At 43.1% G+C, this 22,819-nt stretch overlaps 1 protein-coding gene across 4 annotated transcripts in view; it reads left to right on the top strand.

Annotated features, from left to right (window-relative positions):
• The first annotated feature begins 431 nt into the window (after positions 1-431).
• Positions 432-22,819, top strand: part of STXBP6 (syntaxin binding protein 6) — a 256,535-nt gene continuing 234,147 nt past the window's right edge. For all 4 annotated transcript variants that reach the window (XM_045396245.2, XM_005561003.4, XM_065548677.1 and 1 more), the window contains exon 1: positions 432-702. The gene's annotated coding sequence lies outside the window, so the exon portion shown is untranslated. The remainder of the gene's footprint in view (positions 703-22,819) is intronic.

Raw genomic sequence — 22,819 nt, 5'->3', positions numbered from 1 at the left:
GCCCCATTAGCTCTTTGAGTTTGCTACCCTAAGAATAAAGAAAAGAGCGCACAGGATAAAATCCATCGGCTGGGTCTATTCGTTTTTTCCTGGAGAGAAAAAAAAATGTTTCCTGGTTGTCCTTTCGAATACAGTCTCACAGAGAAGCTCACAGAAGCAGCCCTCCTTTCTAGCCCACAAACTTCCCACAAGCTATGAAAGTCGCCCCGGCTCTTGCGCCCAGACCAGTCTCTCCTGGGTCTTTGGCTCTGGGACCCCGTCCCTACATTGGCCCTTCATTTCCTCCGCCACCTCCGCGCTCCCGAGCCTGCGGCGGGTCCCGGCCCCCAGCTGCTGCTCTTTGCCCCGGGCCAGGGCGCTCGGGCTCGCCCACGGCGGCACTGAGCATGCTCAGAGGCGGCAGCGGGGGCAGGTTTGCTTCGCAGGCGCTCGCACTCGGCGGCGGGCGGGCGCGCGGCTGCAGCTGGAGCTCCAGCGCCCGGAGTTGGAGTTGCCGGGAGTTTTCCCCCCCTACCCCTCCCTTTTCGCGCGCGGCAGCAGGAGCCGGCGCGGGAGCCGCGAGCGGCGGCTAACCAGCACCCGGGCCGGCTAAGCCTTGTCCGGAGCCGGAGCCCCGCGCGGGGCAGCCCCCCGGGGAGGAGCCTCGAGCGCTGGGACGCGTGCCGCGCACTGGCACGGCTGGGGCGCGAGCCAGGCTGCACGGTAGGACCGGGGCGAGGGGAACCGCGCGGTCAGGGAGGAGGCCAAGCGAGGGAGATGCGGTTGCAGCCGCCGGGGCTGTTGGGGCACCTGGCGCTCCGTCCGAGGCGGGTGACTGTGAGGCCGGGGGAATAGACAGGCGCCCAGAGAGATTCTTCCAAGTTGGCGGGTGGCGGGAGAGGGGGCCGCGCGCCCCGGCGCAGCTGCTTTGTGCGCGCAGAGAGGGACTCGTGTGCCTGGTTCTCTCCAACCCTGGGACCCGTTGTGCGGGCAGTACTGGGCAAGCCACGGAATGGAGTGATTTCCTCCGAGAAAGTTGAGATGGAGCCTTTCTTTCCGCACTGTCCCCGCGATGGGATGGGCCCCGAGAATGCCGCCCCGAGATTCCCAGTGTGGGGGAACTCGGGGTCGCTGCGCCCCTAGATTCAGCGCAGAAATCCGCGAATCACTCCGATCTTCGCGAACTCTGGCATCTTCTAGGAAAATCATTACTGCCAAAATTGAGGCGAGCTTTTCTGGCGGGCACGGCACCCTGCCCTCAGGGCGCTGGCACTGGGCGATGCCCCCTTTCCGATCTCAGACTCGGTCAAGGGCGCCAGGTTCCGAATTCGCGCTTGCGGTGCACGTCGGCATCGAGCCTTGCCAACACCGCTGGGCAACGTGGCTGGAGTAGGTGGGTGGCTCGATTTTCCCTCCAGCCTTTCCTCAGGTTTATAACACCCCGCCACCTCACCACCCCACCCGGTTCATCTTCGCCGAGGACAGGACCTGCAGGTAGAGAATTTGGAAAGACATACTGTTCCATAGGAGAAAGTCCCCAGTGTGTATCTGCCTTTGATTCTGGCCCGAGGATTTCATAACGAACCCTCTCCCCTTCCTATTACGCTGCCCTAGGGACTGGGTGGGAGAGGATAGGGTCGGTGGGTCCGCAGGGACTTCCACCTCATTCCACCCTCTCCTAAGACTGCAGTCCGGGCGACCCCAGGACCCTGGAACTGGCATTGTGCGGATTGTCAGGGTGTGGAGGATGCCGACGAATTTTTCCTGGCTCCACTTTTTTCACTTCTTGTTTTGAGTTTTGGGGTTTTGCCTGCACACTAGTCAGAACCGCGCTGTTATAACCCTGGGGGTGGAGGAGCTTCAGCCGAGGCTGTGAGCCGCTGTTCGCCTCAGAGGCTGCTAGTGGGAATCGGTCCAGAAATGATTATGCAGGCTAGAAATATGCCTCTCTTTTTCTTCTTTTTTGGCTGAACACCTTGGCTGTTGGGTTTGTGTGTTAAGTTCTTAAAGGGACACCCTCACACTGCTCAAGTGCCAGGATTTAGGGGCTCACCATTTCTGCTGCCCGTTTTTCTCTTTGCTTTTTCTTTGAGTGTAGTCTGCTTTGGGGCAGATTTGTAGACATGCGAATCACATAGTGTGGATACACTACACCGTTCTAGATTCAGACAGACTTGAGGTCAAGTTTCAGCTTTACAGCTGATGACAGTGCTGATGGACAAATGATTAGCCACTCTGAACTTCAGTTTTCTCTTCTGTCAAATGGAGATAATCGTGGCCTTACCTCCCTCCATTGCAGGGTTGTTGTAAACTCAGATGAGATAATGGAAATGAAAAGTGCTAAGAAAACTTTAAAGCACCATTCTGGTCTTAGATATTGTCTCTGTGCTCTTTACTCAGTTGTTTTGAATGAGCTAATTCTTAATTATAATAAGACATCTAAGTCTTCTCTTTACCCACTCATTTCCAAGTGGTTTAGTTGCTTGGGCCTTTGGAAACATCTGTTTACCCTTTTTCTTTCTCTATTTTCAAATCCATCTCTTTTGATTTTAAGATTTGGAGCTTCAGTCCTCATATTTATCTGAGAAAGGCAGCATGATGTGGATTAGGAGATGACTGGGGTGGCATTATCAACATTCATGGTCCTGGGCCCCAGAATTGGCACGGTTAGAAAGAAAGGCCTTAGTTTGAAACTCAAGGCTGATGAAGAAGTCAGCAGATCCTGGGATGGAGCTCTGACTTGACCTCTAATAGTGACCTTGAACTAAGGACTCAACTCCTAATCTGTGAAATCAGTCTGTGAAGATTAAAAGCCAGTATCAATTGAAGGCAAGAACAGGTGAGATTATCACTCAGTTAAATGGGATTCACACAGGCTCCTGAGCCACCGCAGGTGCAGCATCTTCCCTAATCTTAGGGCAATGGTTCTCACACTTGAAGATAATCATCTGGAGGGCTTGTTAAACCACAGGTTGTTGGGCTATACTGCCAGAGTCTCTGATTCTCTAGGTCTAGGGTGGAGGCCCAAGAATTTGCATTTCTGTCTAGTTCCAGATGATGCTAATACTGCTGCAGACCATGCCTATAGAATCACTAACTTATGGGGTGGGAGATAGTAAGAGAGATGAAGTTTGTTATGAAATACCATTATTTTCCTAGCTCATATACAGAGACAAGGTTTCTTTGGGGGTATGTTGGGAAGTCTCCTTAGGCATTTTATATTCCAATGCCTGTGCCACTTACCATTATCTAGGTTTAATAATTCTGATTGCTCTTTAAATGGATGAATTGTACAAAGAGGTAGGATTCCCTCTTCTTTTCATACTGTAAAATAGGTAGTCTCAGATTTTAGATCACCCTTGGGTACTGCCAGATTGGTGACCTTTGTAATTTATAAAATCCAAAAACTACCCTATTTCCTTTTTTGGATAAACCTCAGACATTTGTGGAAAGGAGGTTGTGTACAGTTCTGACAGCTTGAACCTTAAGGTTGGAGGACAGAATAGATCACCTAGGGAACAAGTTTAAGAAGAATTTGCAGTGGTGTCTTTTCTGAATGGACAGCTTACCCAGGCCCTTGAGGGAGCATGAAGTACACCCCACAACAAATGTCCCACGGTGGTTAGACCTGGCAAAGGCCTTTCATTCCTTCTGGAGAATGGTGGTGGCACTGGCAGTGGCTGAGACCCTCTCTCGGTCTCTCAGAGGGTAGAGGGCTGGCTTTCAGGGGCAGCTGATCAGTATTAGTGTGGTGTCCTGTGTAACCTAGCTTGTAATCAAGCACTATTGGGACTTAACCCAGTCTTAAGCTCTTTTCCTTTTCCCCTACGCCATAGTCCTGTGCTGAGAGCTCACCATGACTTCCTATGACCTAGACTGTGGCCTTGAATTTTGACTGCTTTGCATCAGAGAGGCTGTGGGAACCTGCTTGAGTCAGGAGGGTTCCTGCAATAACATCCTAAGGAAGAAATAAAGTTTACGTAATGTAGCGCCCAAATGAACTAGGTATAAGAGGAGGTCAGTCAGCGCTTTAACTAGTTCTTGTATTGCTATGCCAAATGGGATCCCAGCTCACTGTCAGGCTTTATCTCAGCTGTCCATTTGAGCTTTGTTTTAGTTTTAAAATGATTAGCACTAGAGAAACCTATCAGTAAATCAGAAACCTTTAAAAAACTCAAGTGTACACTTAGTGTTTTAGTAGATAAAACTTCAAGGCCCAAACCTGTCTTCCTGACAGCAATCAGCACTTGGTGAAGACACAGCCTTCTGGTTGTCATTCTTAAGATTCATTAGCTAATTTAAATGGTTTTTCCCACTTAGTAGGGAACATTTCTATTTTAAAATTCCTTCCCATAACGTGATGTTTATATTTTGGGTGTTACCCATGCTTTTTGCTGCTGGGATTTTTTCCAGTGTGAGGGCAGCCTCTTATCACCATTGTTCACTTTTCTCAGTACGTGATATCTTTGCTCCCTTTAATAAGTCTGTTGTGAGACAGTCATTATGACACTTTATTTCTTTTTGGTCATTAGGACTGTTATTACTGAGTCACAGAGAGTCAGGGCCCATTCCTAGAACATTATTCTCAATGTTCCTAGAGGGTGCTTTTAAACTAAAACACTAGTTATACTGCACTAGCTCATTTCTAAGATACATTCTTTTTCTGACTTCAGAAGTCCAGATGGATCTTAAAAATTAAGAACACATTTAGGCCAGGCACAGTGGCTCACACCTGTAATCCCAGCACTTTGGGAGGCCAAGGCAGGTGGATCATCTGAGGTCAGGAGTTCAAGAGGTCAGGAGTTCAAGAGCCTGACCAACATGGTGAAACCCCGTCTCTACTAAAAATACAAAAACAAATTAGCTGGATGTGGTGGCGGGCACCTGTAATCCCAGCTACTTGGGAGGCTGAGGCAAGAGAATTGCTTGAATCTGGGAGACGGAGGTTGCATTTAGCTGAGATTGCAATGTTGTACTCCAGCCTGGGCAACAAGAGTGAATCTCCTTCTCAAAAAAAAAATATATATATATAAACTCATTTAATGTACAGTTTTTTTCTCTTCTTCTGTAACCTGGTATGTTAGTGTAGTGCCTATTAATTGATGGCATCCTCAAAGCAAATTTAGTTCCTTATTCTGGTAGAAAATATGGTTTCTACTCAATGCTGTCCAGCTGATAGAATTGCTGAGCAGTTAGCTCAGCAGTTCCGAGAATATGTTGGTAAAATGCTGTTGGGGTGGGTGTTAATCGGTATACTCTTATAAAGGACAAATCCATTTGAGAAGCACTGCCTATTATTTTTTTCCTCTTGTAGAGATTCTCAACATGGGCATCATTATATCAAAGACTATGAGAAGTACTATAGTTAACTATATCAACAACAAAAACTTGGTTACATTTATTCAAGTCAGCGTTTCCCAGAATACAGAATGTTTCTGAGGTTATATATGTATCTTTCAGGACTCCATTACTGAATTATCACAAACCACAATTTTAATATGTGGTTTAATATTGACATTCATTAAGTATGGCTATTAATTAATTAATGAACTCTGTAAGTGGTTACTTATTTTTTATTTCAGAGTAGAGAAGAACATTTTAAGCTGTGGTCACCAAGAAGGTCTCCACCAAGGGGCTGGACTGCGATAATATAAATAGTGGGTAGCACTCTTCTAGGGATAAGGGACATTTTAGGTTGGAGGGATAATGAAGCAGGAGTAAAGACTTGCATTTGTGCCTGCATATAAATAATTTTCAGAGCGTACAAGAAAATGGATTGTGCCCAGCACAGTGTGAGATTTACTGAATCTGCGGTGGTGGTCAAAGAACCTACTAAGGCCAGGCTTGGTGGCTCATGCCTGTAATGCCAGCAGGTCAAGGCTGCAGTGAGCCCTGATCATGCCACTGCACTCCAGCCTGGGCAACAGAGTAATATCCTGTCCCCAGCAAAACAAAACAAAAAGTTTTTTGATTCTGTAAATTCACTGAAATAGCAGACGAGTTAGAGAGAGGACTGGACAACTAGTTGCAGGAGTGGAGACGCAACACTCAGGATGAAAGCAGGCAGGGGTGCCTGGAACTGAAGTGGGGCATGAAAGTGTTCCTGTGCCATTAGTCATTAGGGGGATGCAAATCAAAACCACAGTGAGATGCCACTTCACACCCACCAGGATGGCCAGGTGGAGAATGTGGAGAAATTGGAACCCTCCTACATCAGATTACTAGTGAATATGTAAAATGGAACAGCCACTTGGGAAAAGGGGTTGGCAGTTCCTCAAAATGTTAAACATTGGCTACCTAATGACCAGTTCCCCTGCAAGATAGATGCACAAGAGAACTGAAAACATGTTCATGAAAATATGAATATTCATAACAGCCTTATTCCTTTTTTTTTTTTTTTTTTGAGACAGAGTCTCGTTCTATCTCCCAGGCTGGAGTGCAGTGGCATAATTTCTCCTCACTGCAGGCTCGACCTCCCAGGCTCAAGCGATCCTCCCACCTTGGCTTCTCTAGTAGCTGGGACTACAGGCATATGCCACCACCTCCGGTTAATTTTCTTATTTTTTGTAGAGACAGAGTTTTACCGTGTTGCCCAGGCTGATCTCGAACTCCTGGGCTCAAGCAATCCACCTGCTTTGACCTCTGGGATTACAGGCATGAGGCACTGCGCCTGGCCAGCAGTCTTATTCTTAATCCATAGGCTGATGAATGGCGAAAGAAAATGTGGTACATCCATGCAAGGAAAAGTATTCAAACATAGAAAGGAACAAAATGTTGATTCATGCTACAACATTGATGGATCTTGAAAACATGCTATGTGAAAGAAGCCAGATACAGATAACCATATATTGCATGATTCCATTATGAAGTGTACGGAATAGGAAAATCCACAGTGACAGAAGTAAATTAGTGCTTGCCAGGGGTTGGAAGAGGGAGAAATGGGGCGAGACTGTTGATGGGTCTGAGGTTTCTTTTTGGGATGATGAAAATCTTCAGGAATTAGATAGGGTGATGATGGCACAATTTTGCGAATACACTGAAAACTACTGAGTTGCACACTTTAAAAGGTGAATTTTATGGTGTATGAATTATTCAATTTTTAAAAATAGGAAGAAGGTGGTTGGATCCGAAGGAGAGTTTAAAAAAAAAAAAAAAAAAAAGGTGAGCCAACTCCAGAAATAGGGTTTCAGTTTCAGGTTAAATTTTCTGCTATTGGGAAAAAATACCTGGATTATTCCTTTCTCCTTGTTTGTCTTTGGCTTTCTAGAATGCTCTTGTTACTCTCTCATTCGAAAGTTTACTACCTGAATTAAAAGGGTTTTGTTCCAAGTTGCTCCTGAGTCAGTGGGATCGTTTTCACGGCAAGTGCCTTACCATCTTCATATCTGAGTGTGTTCTAGATTTTCCTCCAGAGACAAATTCCATATTCAGGCTTCCTTGTTGTGATCCACCAGAGGGCATGCTGACTCTGCAGTTTCAGTTTAGCTTCCCCCTGGAGATCTGACTGTGATAGACATTTTAGTGTCATCATCTAATTTGTTTGTAGAACTCTGTCAAGACTGCCTTCTCCCTCTTTAAAAAAAAAAAAAAAAATCTCTGTGTTCAAAGAGGGTTCATGTGGTGCTCAGCATTACATGAACATCAACGTATTTGGGTCCAAGAGGCATTGTACTAAATGAGGTTTAACACCACTGGAGCTGACACAGTTGCCCCTGGGGTAGACATTCTTCTCTCTTTATCAGTGTGGTGCCACAGTGCCTCTTGAGAGTTTGTTAGAATGCTGATTCTGATTCAGTAGGTCTGAGACGGGGCCTGAGATTCTGCACTTGTAACAAGCTCTCACTGATGCAGATGCTGCTGTTGAGTGGATCAGACTTTGAGTAGAAGCTGATACAGTATAGAGAAGATGGCTTCAGAATGGGACAGGGCTGAGTGAGAAGCATAGCTCCACCATTAACATGTGTGGAATCTTGGGCAAGTTAATTAACATCTGCACCACAGTTTCTTATCTGTACGATCAGAGTAAGACTGAGCAGGTAGAAATATGCCTAGCATCATGTGCCTGAAATGCTAAATGTTCTCGACCTTCTCTTGCCCACAAAGGTTAAGAATTCTATGGTCAGGAGTCAGGAACAAAATACATGACTGTGATTCTCCCACCTGGAGCCTGTGCCCCTTGCCCCCACCAGCCTCTGCTTCCTCTGTTGCTTTTGGGACTGGCACTAATCCCTGCTGGCTTGCCTTCTTAAGGAATTGGCCTGAGGACATTATGAGCTGTACGATGAAGCACCTCTGTAAAGTATATGCTGTTACTCTACAGTGCTGACTTGGGAAATTACATCCTCATAGTTTACCCAAGGTGAGTTGGTGGCTTGTTAAATGTGTTCTGTTTCTGTTTCCTTTATCATCATTTGAAGTAGAAGGAAACAGGAGATTGTGTTTACATTTCAACTAAGTTGATGGATCCTCTTAACTTTCTTCTGGGAAACAATACATACAAATAGTTTTTAAGAATTAAACTAACAAAGCCACAAGTGCTATAAATCAAACTAGTTTCCAGTCTCCACAGCCTGATGTTTGCTGGTTTCCTAAGGGTAGTAATTGTACCCTTTGAGACCCTGTTCCACCTCTTGTTTGATGCTGTCATTGCTTGTCAGGTTTGAGTCTTTAAGTCCTGATGACTTTGAAGAAAATGAGATTGTTTACTTTGTTACAATGCCAGGGCAGAGCATTTGAACTGATGTTGCATTGACATCAGGTAATCAAAGATAAGATATTTGGATTGAAGCCTAATACACTAGGCTTCACTGGGACTCACTGGCCTTCCAGAAGGTAGAGGTGGCCGTATCATTTGGAAGTGAGAATTATCTGATTCCTCTGGCAGGTGAATATGTGTGCTGCAGACTAGTCACCTTCCATAACCGCTATCTGATAACTAAGCTTGGTTAGATAGGTCATGTATCAGTGAGCTGTTTTTTGTTTGTAGACTGCCTAGAAATATGTTGACTTGTACAGTCTAAGCTGAAAGCCAGTAGTAACTAGTGATTGAGAAGTTAATATTATTCTTGAAAAATTTAATCTACCCTGTCATTAAATAGCAATAAGGAAGCAGTCCTGCTGCTGAGAAGGAGCAGGGAATATGAAGCTGGGTGTTCCTGAAGCAAGTCGTTTTAAGATTAAATACTTATGCACTATAACAATACGTATTTTTTATTTTTATTTGTATTATTTGAGATGGAGTTTTGCTCTTGTTGCCCAGGCTGGAGTGGAGTGGCATGATCCCAGGCTCACTCTGCCTCCTGGGTTCAAGAGATTCTTCTGCCTCAGACTCCTGAGTAGCTGGGATTGCAGGTGTCCACCACCACTGCCTGGCTGATTTTTTGTATTTTTAGTAGAGACCGGATTTCACCATGTTGGCCAGGCTGGCCTCGAATTCCTGACCTCAGGTGATCCACGCATCTTGGCCTCCCAGAGTGCTGGGATTACAGGTATGAGCCACCGCCCCTGGCCTTTTTTCTTTTCTTTCTTTCTTTTTCTTTTTCTTTTTTTTTTTTTTGAGATGAATCTCGCTCTGTCCCCCAGGCTGGAGAGCAGTGGCACAATCTCAGCTCACTGCAACCTCCGCTCCTGGGATCGAGCAATTCTCCTGCCTTAGCCTCCTGAGTAGCTAGGACTACAGGTGCACGCAACCACGCCTGGCTAATTTTTGTATTTTTAGTAGAGATGGGGTTTCACCACGTTGGCCAGGCTGGTCTCGAACTCTTGACCTGAGGTGATCCACCCGCCTCGGCCTCCCAAAGTGCCGGAGTTACAGGCATGAGCCACCGTGCCTGGCCCCCTTTTTTCTTTTTAAACTGTTTACCTCGAATATAGGAAGTTGGCACTTATATAAGGAGCTCAAAGCTAATAAAGTAGACATTTTTCTCAATTTCACTACTGAGAAATGAGACTTCAGATCCTTTTATGACATTGCCAACCACATACTTGCCAGTCTATCTAATCGCTGATTTTAAAAATGGAACAGGAATCTTGAACTCAGACATCGTCTTTAGGGAGAGCCTTTGCTCTCAATCCTCAGTAGACTGTGAACTCTTTCAAAAACAAGGATCTTCATTTTTGTGTCCCAGAGGATACAAACTATGCATGTCTGTCATAGGGTAGAGAATCAGTAAACATATGTTGAGCTGCTTTTCTTCTGTGATTCCCCTTCACTATCTAGTCTATTAATTTTTGTTTCTTTATCAGGGAGAAACCAAAGCCATGACTTAAAAATAATAAATTTTTATTTAACACTACCTATACATTATCATATGCTAACATAATACACAGTTCTAAGCACTTTACAAATGTCAGTTCCTTTAATCCTACAACACACTCTCAAAGGTAGGTACTGTTACTTTTCCCTATTTTACACTTGAAAAGACTGAAGTAGAGAAAGGTGAAGTGACTTCTGTCTAAGGTCCTGCAGTACTATGTAGCAGCCTCAGTAGACTTTAGCTCTCAAATATTACCCTCTTTTCCTGAGTTGCAGAGAAATGAGATCAGACATGCCTTTCCATCTTCAATTCTAACCACCTCCCTTGTCCTCTGTCTCCTTTCTGACCACCCCCAAGTTCCAGAAGAATATAACATGAGTTTGAAAAATAAAGTTACAGGTGTAAGACATGGCTCATTCATATGGCCCCAGGCTGGGAGTGAGGCCATTCACACAGAAGCCATTTAGGATGACCTGTATGAGCTTTGCAAGGCTGTGACTTCTAGCCCTAGGCCTCTGAGTTTGTCAGGTCACCATATGCCCCAGGTCGGTGCCTCTAAACCTTTATGTACATGTGATCACCTGGGTATCCTGTTAAGATGCAGATTCTGATTTACTGGGTCTGGGGTGGGTCCTGGGATTCTACATTTCTGACAGCATTCCAAGAAATGAAGAGGGCTAATCCTTGGACCAAGGCTGTAGAGGAGCCGAGTCTGTATGGGTCCAACCCTGGTATTCCAAGCAACTTCTTGCTTGAATAAGGCCTAATTCCTAACCTGGGACCCAGAGAGAGACATAAGATATCCAGAGAGATATGCACCAAGAAACTGCAATTTATACAAAGGCAGAAAGCAGCAGAAGACAGAATGAGAGAGAAACTGAGTAAAAGAAACGTATGCCTCCAAAATGAAGACTGTGCCTCATTTCCACATGTGAGCTGAAAAGCTCTCCACTTTCGACGTAAAAGCTTGCTATAGAGCAGCCCTGGTAATAGAACTACAAGAAGTATAATAACTTCCTGTTTGAGTTGAAATGAAAATTCATAAAGAATCTATGCTACTAACCCCCTAATTTATACAAAAGAATACCTAATACAAAAGAATACTTTTGTATTCTTTTACGTTGTATTTTGTATTTTATGTTGGACTTCTTTTAAAAACTTTTGTATTTATTTTTAATTGAAAAATAATTGTGTATATTTATTGTTGTACAACATGACGTTTTGATATATGTATTTGTTGTAGAATGTCTAAATCAAGCTAGTTAACATATGTATTACCTCCCATACTCATCATTTATTTGTGGTGAGAACATTTAAAATCTACTCTGTTAGCAGTTTTTAAGTATACAATACACTATTGTCAACTATAATCATGGTGTTGTACAGTAGGTCTAAATGTATTCACTTCTCCTACCTAACTGAAAATTCGTATCTTTTGACCAACATCTCCCTGGTCCCTCCATCTCCTCCCCTGGTAACTACCATTATTATTAATTATTATTATTTTTAAACTTTTAGGTTTGAGGGTACACATATAGGTTTTTTATATAGATAAAAACAAGTCATGGAACTATGTTGTACAGATTATTTTGTTGTCCAGATGCTAAGCCTAGTGCCCAATAGTTATTTTTTCTGCTCTTCCTCCTCCTACCTTCTGCCCTCAAGTTGGCCCAATGTCTGTGGTTCCTTCTTTGTAACAACCATTTTAATCTCTGCTTCTAAGGGTTCCTATGTCTGACTTCTTTCCCTTGATTTTGTGAGATTCATCCACATTGTGTATGCAGCAGTAGTTTATTTATTTTCATTCTTGAATAGTATTCCTTTGTGTGAACATAAATTGCTGATGGCAGATGTTTGAATTGTTTCCAGTTTTTGAGTATTATGAATAATGTTCTTGTGAACATTTATGTGTATGTCTTTTGATGAACATGGGTTTGCTTTTCTGATTGTGGGTGTGTGGCTACAACTGCTAATTTCTAAGATGTGAATATGTTCAGCTTTAGTGAGTACAGACAGTTCTCCAGTGTGGCTCTTCACACTCCTATCAGGTATGAATAAGAGTTCTATCGTTCCACATTCTTGCCAACACTTAGTTTGATAAGTCATTTTCATTTTAGCCATTCGGATGTTTGTATGGGGGTCTATCATTATGATTTTAGCTTATCTTTCTCTTATCACTATTTGAAGTTTCGTATCTTTCTGTGCCTCTCGTTTATGTTTCAGCTGTGTATGTGAGTGTGCATGTGTGTGTTGGTATTTTTAAAAACACAATGAAAGTTCCACAGAACTTTTGTAAAAAGTCTTGAAATCTGTAGTCATGGAGGTTTACCAGTCACTGATATCTGATTTTATCCTAAAATGTTTCTGGGGAAGGAGGACATGAAGTGATATATAGAGGTATAAAACCCTTTAGCAAGGAAACTTGCTGAAGAGTTGGAGCCAGAGTAGATGGCCCAGGGCAATTGTAAAGTTAGAGACCACTTGAAAACTTAAAACCATTTAATCTCCAGATGAGTTTGCCTTTTGTAGAAGTCCCTCTGGAAGATAGTAAACCACCTTAAAAAGTATTGCTGAAAAACATTTTTTGGAATTGCTCTAAGCATATATACTTTTGGATACTTTGGGTGCTTTTAAAATGTCCTTTGAGCATGTACAGTGATTTTGGGAAGTAGCAAGGCTTCTCAGAGTCCAGTCCCACTGGAAGGAAGGACTGATGCCATGGGTGACAAACAAACGAAAAACCCTAAGCGTTATTTATAAGACTTGCCTGTAAAGGAATGCAACTTCCTTTCTTGAGTGAAGACTGAAGACGTTAGCAGGCAGGAAGAAGGTGCCACTTGAATGATGTCTTTTAATCTGTTTTGAGTATTCTTATTATACAGATGAAAAGTCAGGTTTAGAGAGCAAAAGAGAACATGATTGAAAAGTCAAACCTTACTGTCTTGCCTTTTCCTTTCCCTACCCTGCCTTTCCTCTGACAAGTGTTGGAGGAATTAACACAACTCTGTTGCATCCAGAAAAACATGTGCTGATAATGAAGTTCTGGTTTCCACTCCTGTCCTATTTCAGAGTCCCAGGAGCTCCCCGGGCCTCTGTCAAATGGGATTCTGTGGAGACAGGAGTCCTAGGTGGCCTGTGTCAGGCGTCAGGACACTCCTGTTTCCCAAACCTGGTTCCTGCGGTCCTGCTGTTCTTGGGAACTCTTGAGGGCCTTTCAGGGTCCTGCCACATTCTGCCAGGACTGTCTTACCTGTAGGCCTTGCTGTGTCTGCTCCTTTTTCTTCCTGACTGGCAAATAGCTACCCAGAAAATACTTTCAAGACATGCTGATGAGTAATGTCACTGTTGGAAATTATATTCCTTGTAAAAAACACGTCTTTTTCTGGGTGGATACTTACATAAAATCTGACCAGTAGAAGAAGGGTATAGCTGATTCCTTTTTTTTTTTTTGAAGTGGAGTCTTGCTCTGTTGCCCAGGCTGGAGTGCTGTTGTGTGATCTTGGCTCACTGCAAGCTCCACCTCCTGGGTTCACGCCATTCTCCTGCCTCAGCCTCCTGAGTAGCTGGGACTACAGGTGCCTGCTACCACACCCAGCTGATTTTTTTGTGTGTTTTTTAGTAGAGACGGGGTTTCACCATTTTAGCCAGGATGGTCTTGATCTCCTGACCTCACGATCTGCCCGCCTCGGCCTCCCAAAGTGTTGGGATTACAGCCGTGAGCCACTGTGCCCGACCAGCTGATTTCTTTAATGTTCATTTATTCCTGAACTTAAAAGAAAGTCTCCTATTCGTTTTCCCCAAGCCCCTTGGGTTAATGTTCTTTGGTGTGCAGTAAAGACTTTCAGAAATTTTTCCTGAAAAGAATGCCCTGGGCAGGTAGCTTTCAGATGGACAGTGGGGCATTTGGCCTCCCCAAGGGCCCAGAAGAAAGACACATGTGCTTGACCATCCCAGAAACCTGTTCTCAGCCTTTCTGGATCATGGACCCCACCACACTAGCCCTCTTCCACTGACACTGGGAATGTTGTCTACAAGCTGGGGATGTAGAAAGCTGCAATCCACAACCTGTATGTGTGTGTGTGTGTGTGTGTGTGTGTGTGTGTGTGTGTGTGTGTGTGTATATTTTTTTTAGATGGAGTCTCGCTCTGTCACCCAGGCTAGAGTGCAGTGGCGCAATCTCAGCTCACTGTAACCTCCACCTCCTGGGTTCAAGTGTTCTCCCACCTCAGCCTCCTGAGTAGCAGGGATTATAGGCACACACCACCACGCCCAGCTACTTTTTGTATTTTTGTATTTTCAGTAGAGACGGGGTTTCACCATGTTGTCTGGGTTGGTCTCGAACTCCTGACCTCAGGTGATCTGCCCACCTCAGCCTCCCAAAATGCTGGGGAGGCTGAGGTGGCTGTTTTTCTGGCTCAAAGTAGTAGCAGAAAAACCTCTGTGTTTCTCCTGAGACTACGTAGTAGAATGCTTTCTTCATTTGGTAGTTTCTTTATTTTTAACACCTGTAATCCTGCATGGTCTTGGTTTTTACTGCAGAGTACTTGGTCATGGGTAACCAGATAGCTTAATTTCCTATACGGATTATAATTTTATTTTGTTCATTTTCACATAGTTTTCCCTAGATAAAATGAGGTAGCTGAGAAAAAAAAATTCTGAGGACATTTTAATGAAAACTTCCTCTGGTAAGATATTCATTTTTATGCCACATTTAATTCCTATAAAGAATTCCAGGTGTTACCAAGAAGCAGTTGAACACAGTGGCTGTGAATATCTGGCCATCTAAACTCATTTTCTTATCAGATTATATTAGCCTATACATGTGTGTAGGTTGTTCATGTCAGATCTGGACTTGGCTGGTGGACATTTGAACTTACTTCCTGCCAAAAGAAAGAAACATATAAATGGTGCTTTGTACTTTGAATTTCATGGTGTGCTGAGTAAACACAAAATATACATTGTGACAGGAGGAGTAAAGGACCGCCCACATCCTTATTTTTTGAGTGGGTGTAGCTAATGATTAGTTCCTGGATACGTAACTAGGATGTAGGTCAGGTCCCATTGTCATCTGCAGTAAACACTGCCTCCCTGTAGACGGCTGTGTTATCTCACAGGTACAACTGTCTAAAGTTCTTTTTATGAGAACTTTTTTTTTTTTTTGAGACGGAGTCTCACTCTTGTCACCCAGGCTGGAGTGCAGTGGTGTGATCTCGGCTCACTGCAAACTCCGCCTCCCGGGTTCAAGTGATTCTCCTGCCTCAGCCTCCTGAGTAGCTGGGATTACAGGTGCACGCTCCCAGGCCCAGCTAATTTTTGTATTTGTAGTAGAGATGGGGTTTCTCTACTATGTTGTAGAGAACATGTTGGCCAGGCAGGTCTCAAACTCCTGACTTCAGGTGATCTGCCCGCCTTGGCCTCCCAAAGTGCTAGGATTACAGGTGTGAGCCACCACACCCGGCCAAGAGGTTTTCTAAGAAGTTTTTAATAAGCTTCTTGGTTTAGGAATAAGGAGCTCACTTCAGTGAATACCTGAGGCTTCCTCTATGTGATATTGATTAAAATGTTAATTAATAGCTGTACATATGTAGTGTTCTGGGCACTGTGCTAAGGACATTTTGTGGATTCTTTCAAGTCTCTTAAGTAGGTGCTGTTACTAGCCCTATTTTCAGTCAGAAACCAAGGCTCAGAGAAGTTGTCCTTTGGTCCCAGGGTCACACATCCCATCTATGTGACTCCCAAGTTCAGGCTCTTGACCACCACTCTATGCTGTACTGAGGCAGTGCGTGACTAGAGGGTATGGTCACAATCTGGGGCCATTCTTGAGAAACTGGATTTCAAAAGAAATAAGATCAGACGTTTATTAATAAGACTCTGCATTTTAAATACGCTCAGCTTAGGTGAGGGATGGGGAAATTGTAGTAAATTTTGAGAAGAAACTGGGTTTTGAAGGAGAGAAATGCCATTGACGTTTAAAGGAGGGGAAAGATGCTCAGCTTTGTGTAAGGATGATGACCTACATCGTGGAAAGGCTTCCACAGAGGGATATGGTTCTTGTCTGGGGGTGTTAGGGGGCAAGGTTACCTGGAACAACTATTTCAGTAGGTTCAGTTGGTTTTTCTTTCAATAAGTGTTTGGGTATTATTACCGGTACCTCCTTCCCCTGCGCCTTTATCAAAAGCAAACATACAGGGCCAAGCTTCTTTGCAACACTCTACTTCTTTCCTTGTCATTTCATGTCCAGGCTTAAAACAGGAGAAAGGACAGACAAAGATATTATAGTTTCTCTCCCCTTCCTCACATAGATGCTGTATCATAGTGCTATTTTGGGGTGAAAAGACCCCAGGAAATTCCTGGCTTAAAATCCTTCAGGGCCATATACCGACATTATCTCAGGCACCTTTTTCATTTTCTTTTGTATTAAACTTAGATCTTTGTCTTTTCATTCAAAGAGTCTACTGTGTGTAACCGATTTTCATGGTGAGCAAAATCAGACAAGGTTTCTGCTTTTATAGTTTTTTTTTTAAAGAAGCTAAACTAATTGCATAAAATGTTACATGACAACTGTTCTAAGTGCTCCAGGGGGGTACATGTTTGAGGGAATTTGGCCTAGTCAAATAAATTAGGACAGTTTCCTAAGGAAGTGATGATGGGCTGAGATGTGAAGGATGAGTAGAGTTAAAGAGGGAGGGGGAGGGCTGGGCACAGTGGCTCATGCCTGTAATCCCAACACTTTGGGAGGCCAAGGCGGGCAGATCATGAGGTCAGGAGATCGAGACCATCCTGACTAACATGGTGAAACCCCGTCTCTACTAAAAAAAACAATACAAAAAATTAGCTGGGCGTGGTGGCGGGTGCCTGTAGTCCCAGCTACTTGGGAGGCTGAGGCAGGAGAATGGCATGAACCCAGGAGGCGGAGCTTGCAGGGAACCAAGATCGCACCACTGCACTGCAGCCTGGACGACAGAGCGAGACTCCATCTCAAAAAAAAAAAAAAAAGGAGGGAGATGGCATTTTGGAGGTGATGGAATGTGCAAAGGCCCTGAGGTAGAAAAGACCTTGGTATGAGCAAAGGGCAGAAGGCCCCTATGGCTGGAAGTGGAGGATAATGGGTGTGAGACAGTATTTTCTCAAGAGTCACCCGTGTTCCTAACATGAATTTGAAGTGATTAGGTTGACAAGATTCATGTTTGTTGCAGTAAAGGAAATGGATGAATTGATTGTAGAAGTCCAAGAGAAGATATAGTGGACCAGTTTAGAAGTTTTTCCAGTAGTTTAGGAAGAAATGATGGTAGTCTGACCAGAGTGGTAAAGATGGAGCAAACTGGGTGGAGGTATGGAGAAATAGAAAGAAGTGATGTGACTGGATGTGGTGATGGGTTGGAAGTACAGGGTGAGAAACAGGGAGATGCCAGAATTGGCTCTTCAGTCTCTAGCTTGCATGACTGTGTGATGGTTGTGTCATTGCATGGACAGTCGTGCCTCCCCAGGTAGACTATAGTCAAGGTCTTTTTCCAATTGAAGTTTGAATCCTCACAGTATTACTTGTAATAGCCACTCAGTACCTTTGTTTGATGGATTAGACTAGGAGGAGTTTCTTTAGAAAAGTGGTATGTGTGCTTGATGGGAAACAGCAGTCAGTGTACCAGTGAGTGTGGCTGGGGCAAGAGAAAAGATCCTTAGTTGTAATAGAACCTCCAATGCATTTCATCGGATAGAGATGTGCCTTCAATTTTCAGGAGGCACTCACAAGTTATTTTGAACTTGTCAGCACTTAGAAATGTGTCTTTTTCCCTTTATGCTACACTCGACCCTTCTGATCCTCCTTTTATCCATCTGTATGATGAGCCTAGTAACACTAACCTTCTGGGTTGTCTGTGAGGGTTATGTATTTAATAACTTTGTGAAATGTGGAGGATTTTACATTAATCGAGGGACTCAGTGAATCTGTGCTTATGTTCTCCTGTTGTCCTCCCCACCACTAGTGGGAGCTGCTGCTCAGAGGGCACAGGCCCTGTCGTGACAGTTGGCTCTTGGTAGGTGAGCCTTCCCCCAGGGTGAGTGCTGGTGCTTAGGTCAATGTCTGTGTTTCTTTTTTCCTACTCGATCCTTCCATAAAGTGACTGAGTCAGTGGATGAGTTTTTGGTTAATGTGACTGAGGACTGGGGGAGAGACGAGTGAAAGATAGGTTAGGTCTAGTTTCTTTTTATTTGAGATTGTTTTACATTTCAGGTCTTGGGGTGCTCAAGGCAAGTCACAATCCCAGGGCTGAGTGTGGGCTGAGGACAAATGATGTCTTGATCTTGATCCTCTGCCTTGAGCAATGTCAGATGATGGAACTCACCACCAACCTTAAAACCAGAGAGAAGCTAGTTCCAGTGTGGTGATTGTCCTGGGAATCAGTACAATCTGATCTGATGCAGTGCTTTCTCTCTGCAGAATAGAATGCCTTCGCGGTCTTGGAGACCATGCGCAAAGTGGCTAGTCAGTCTTTTTTCCTCCTGTGTGTGTCTGTTGTCTTTATTAAGGTTTTATATTTCACGCCTCTTTATTTTTTTCCATCTCTGTCACTTCAAACATTCTATCTTCTTGTCTGTATTTCTTTCTGTATTTACCACCATATTTCTTTTTCTTTCTGTTTTTTTTTTTTTTTTTCTTTTCTTTTTTTTTTGAGATGGAGTCTCACTCTGTCGCCAGGCTGGAGTGCAGTGGCGCGATCTCAGCTCACTGCAAGCTCCACCTCCTGGGTTCACGCCTTTCTCCTGCTTCAGCCTCCTGAGTAGCTGGGACTACAGGCACCCGCCACCACGCCCGGCTAATTTTTTTGTATTTTAGTAGAGACGGGGTTTCACCGTGTTAGCCAGAATGGTCTCGATCTCTTGACCTCATGATCCGCCCGCCTCGGCCTCCCAAAGTGCTGGGATTACAGGCGTGAGCCACCGTGCCGGCCTACCGTATTTCTTCTGTATTTTCCACTCTCCACCTTCTCTTGGAATTCAGTGAGACTATTGTCCATTTCTCCTTTAGTCGGAAGCAGGGCATTTCTTAGGCTGTTCATTGGGGTCCAAGAGTGACCTCGGAATATTTCTGCTCTGCTGTGCTGGTCTGTTGTCCTAAGCATGCTGTTGATAAACATGTTACTGTCTTAAAATAACTAGAGATGATGGGCAATAATAGCATGTGTCAAATTATCTTCATTTGTCCTGTGCATTAGGATATATAAAACTGAGCAAAAAAAAAAAAAAAAAAATATTGCTTGGGAGATACATACAGCCATTCTTCAAAAATATTTCTTACCACTCATTTTGTAAGTTTGCATTTGTGTAACAATAAAAGTTTACACTCATGCTAAGATGATTAAAGCCAATTTATTATCTTCTATCTTTATTTTCTTTGATGTTTTAAAAAGCTTTTGTTTTTTAGTTGAAACAGAGGAGTCATCTGTCTCTAGAAATAATCTATTCTATGTATATCACAATATCAATTGTTTTTGAGCAGGAAGAGGCTTTGGATATCTAACCCCTTTGTCATCTCTTCCTCCTGACTCTCATCTTTCTGCCTGCCTCTGTTTTGCAGGTGAGAAAGCTGAGGCAGTACAGTTCTACCATAAATCCGTAGTAAACTCAGGATTCTTAATTCCAATCTCTTGATTCTTCAGCTCATTGTGATTTTCTACAACTTAAAATATTTCCAATACATTTCATATTAAAGCCTATTTTTCAGTTTAAGGTCATTCTCTCTTAGAAGTTGTTTTCTTGCTTTTTCTTAACCAAAGCTTTAATTGATTCAGTACAAGGGTATAACCAAGTGATGGCTTTGTCTTGTTCTAAAATCAATGTAAAGATTTATAGGTCTGTAAATATTTACAGAATTTGGCAATATTGTATGTATTAATAAATAATTTTGATGTGTACCAATATTTTATGTCTGGTCTGGTCTGGACAAATTTCCACTAGCAAGAGATTGAATTTGTGTTGAAACATACTGTCCTTTCTTAACTTGGTTTTTATGAGAGGTGAATTCTGGAATTTGTGATTTTTTTTTTCTTTTCATTCTGAGTTTGTAAAGGAAATTAGGATGTGTCTAATTGGTTATTAAATAGAGTGTTAGGAAATTTCCATAACAGTTAATTTAAATCTACCTTAATTAAAAATAACATGTTATATAGCAATGGGTAGGAATTTATGACTCTCATGAAGCCAGGCCATAGCAATTTCAGAAAGCATGAGGATTACAGCTTTAAAGGCCGAGGAGGAGCAGATAGGAACCCATCAGTGGTGTCAGTCTTTATTGTGCCCTGGTGTTTAGGTGGATATTGAAGATATATGTAACTGGTGATCTGTGAGCTAGCAATTTTCCTTTAAAATCTGTCTGTTTAAAGTCAGTTTTGTCGTTCCGTTGCCCAGCACAGTAAGCATTTTGTTTTCTGTATTTCCCCTCAAGATGAAGAACCCTTGAGGGAATACCGTCTTGTCCTCCACTCAGGGTCTTAGAGTCTTGATTAATTAGCAAAATTGGCCTCAAAAAAGGGCAAAAGACAGTCACTAGAGTCCACAGGGCTTGTAGTAGAATAAAGGGTGCAGAGAAGGAAGCGGCCAGGCTCTCCCGGTGAGTTGATGAGCACCTTGGCTTCCTTTTCCCATTCAGCGGCCCGGGCCCTGCCTTTTTCCCTCACGTTGGGCAGGGGATACTGTCTTGGATGCCGTGATTAGACAGGCATAGAAGACCAGACTTTGGGGGCTAGGGCTATTCACCTTTGTTACTCCAGCCTATTGGATTGCTCCATCCAATTGCCATCTAATTGCAATCCCAATGCTATCTAATTGGCAAGGGATGCCATTGTAGTCATTTGGTTTTCCTTCTTAAAATCTCTGGGAGCTTTCCTGAAAGATACAGCTTCTTATATGTAACATGGGATGATAACCTTATGAGATACATTCTATTATTAATAGGGGGATTAATTGAGACTTTCAAGGTGTTCACCTCCCTGCCTTGCATACAGTGAGGACTCAGTAGGGTAAATGGTAGCTACTGCTATTATTATTGGCCTCTGGTGTGTGATAGAATCAAGTAGTGTCTGTTATAAAGGTTCTGAGGCAGAATTATCCTGCTCTCTGAAATAAGAACTTTCAGCTTTAAGGGTAACTACCAAATGAGTGTCCAGGTGTTAGGATTCATTGCAAATGGGATTATACATTCTCTTTCCTCTTCCTAATTGTGTGTTAAGTCTTTTCAGAAGGGAAAGTCTTTTCTCAGGGAAAGCTTTATACTCCCGCCAGCCCTTGCTTCTAAAAGAAATTTTTCACATGAAGCATTATATAGGAGTCTTTGTGGTTGTTTAAAATAATATATTTATATACAGGCATTCCTCAGAGATATTGCAGGTTCAGTTCCAGACCACAACAATAAAGGAAGTATCACAATAAAGCAAGTCACACAAATTTTTTGTTTCTTGGTGCTTATAAAAATTATGTTTACACTATACTGAAGTCTATTAAGTGTCCAGTAGCATTATGTCTGAAAAAATACATACCTGAATTAAATATTGCTAAAAAATGCCAATGATCATCTGAACCTTCAGCAAATAGTAGTATTTTTGCTGGTCAGGGGTCTTGCCTCAACGTGGATGACTGCTGACTGGTCAGAATGGTGGTTGCCGAAGGTTGGGATAGCTGTGGCAATTTCTTAAAATAAGATAGCAGTGAAGTTTGCTGTACTGATTGACTCTTCCTTCCATGCAAGATTTCCCTGCAGCTTGTGATGCTGTTTGTTAGCATTTTACCCACTATAGAACTTCTATCAAAATTGGAGTCAGTCCTCTCAAACTCTGCTGCTGCTGCTTTATCACCTCAGTTTATATAATATTGTAAGTCCTTTGTTGTCATTTCAACAATGTCCACAGCATCTTCACCACCTCAAGAAACTACTTTATTTGCTCATCCGTAAGAAACAACTCCTCATTCATTCAAGTTTTATCATAAGATTGCACAACGTAGACACATCTTCAGGCTATACTTCAGATTCTAGTTCTCTTGCCATTTCCACCACATCTGCAGTTACTTTCTCTACTGAAATCTTGAACCCTTCAAAGTCATTTATAAGGTTTAGAATTAGCCTCTCCCAAGCTCTTATTAATGTTGATATTTTGACCTCCCCCATGAACCACAAATATTTGTAATGGCATCTAGAATGGTGACTCCTTTCCAGAAGGATTTGAAGTGACTTTGACCGGATACATCAGAGGAATCACTGTCTATGGCAGCTATAGCCTAATGAAATGTATTTCTTAAATAATAAGACTTGAAAGTAGAAATTACCACTTGATCCATGGGCTGAAGAATGGATGTTTAAGCATGAAAACAACATTAATCTTTTGGTACCTCTCCATTAGAGCTCCTGGATGACCAGGTACATTGTCAATGAGCAGTAATATTTTGAAAGGAATTTATTTTTTCTGAGCAGTCAGTCTCAACAGTGAGCTTAAAATATTCAGTAGGCCGTGCTGTGAACAGATGTGCTGTCATCCAGGCTTTGTTGTTCCATTGGTAGAGCACATGCAGAACAGATTTAGCATAATGCTTAAGGG

Source organism: Macaca fascicularis, chromosome 7 (genome assembly GCF_037993035.2).
Source record: "Macaca fascicularis isolate 582-1 chromosome 7, T2T-MFA8v1.1".
Taxonomy (NCBI): Eukaryota; Metazoa; Chordata; class Mammalia; order Primates; family Cercopithecidae; genus Macaca; species Macaca fascicularis.
This window is presented reverse-complemented; position numbering and strand designations above follow the sequence as displayed.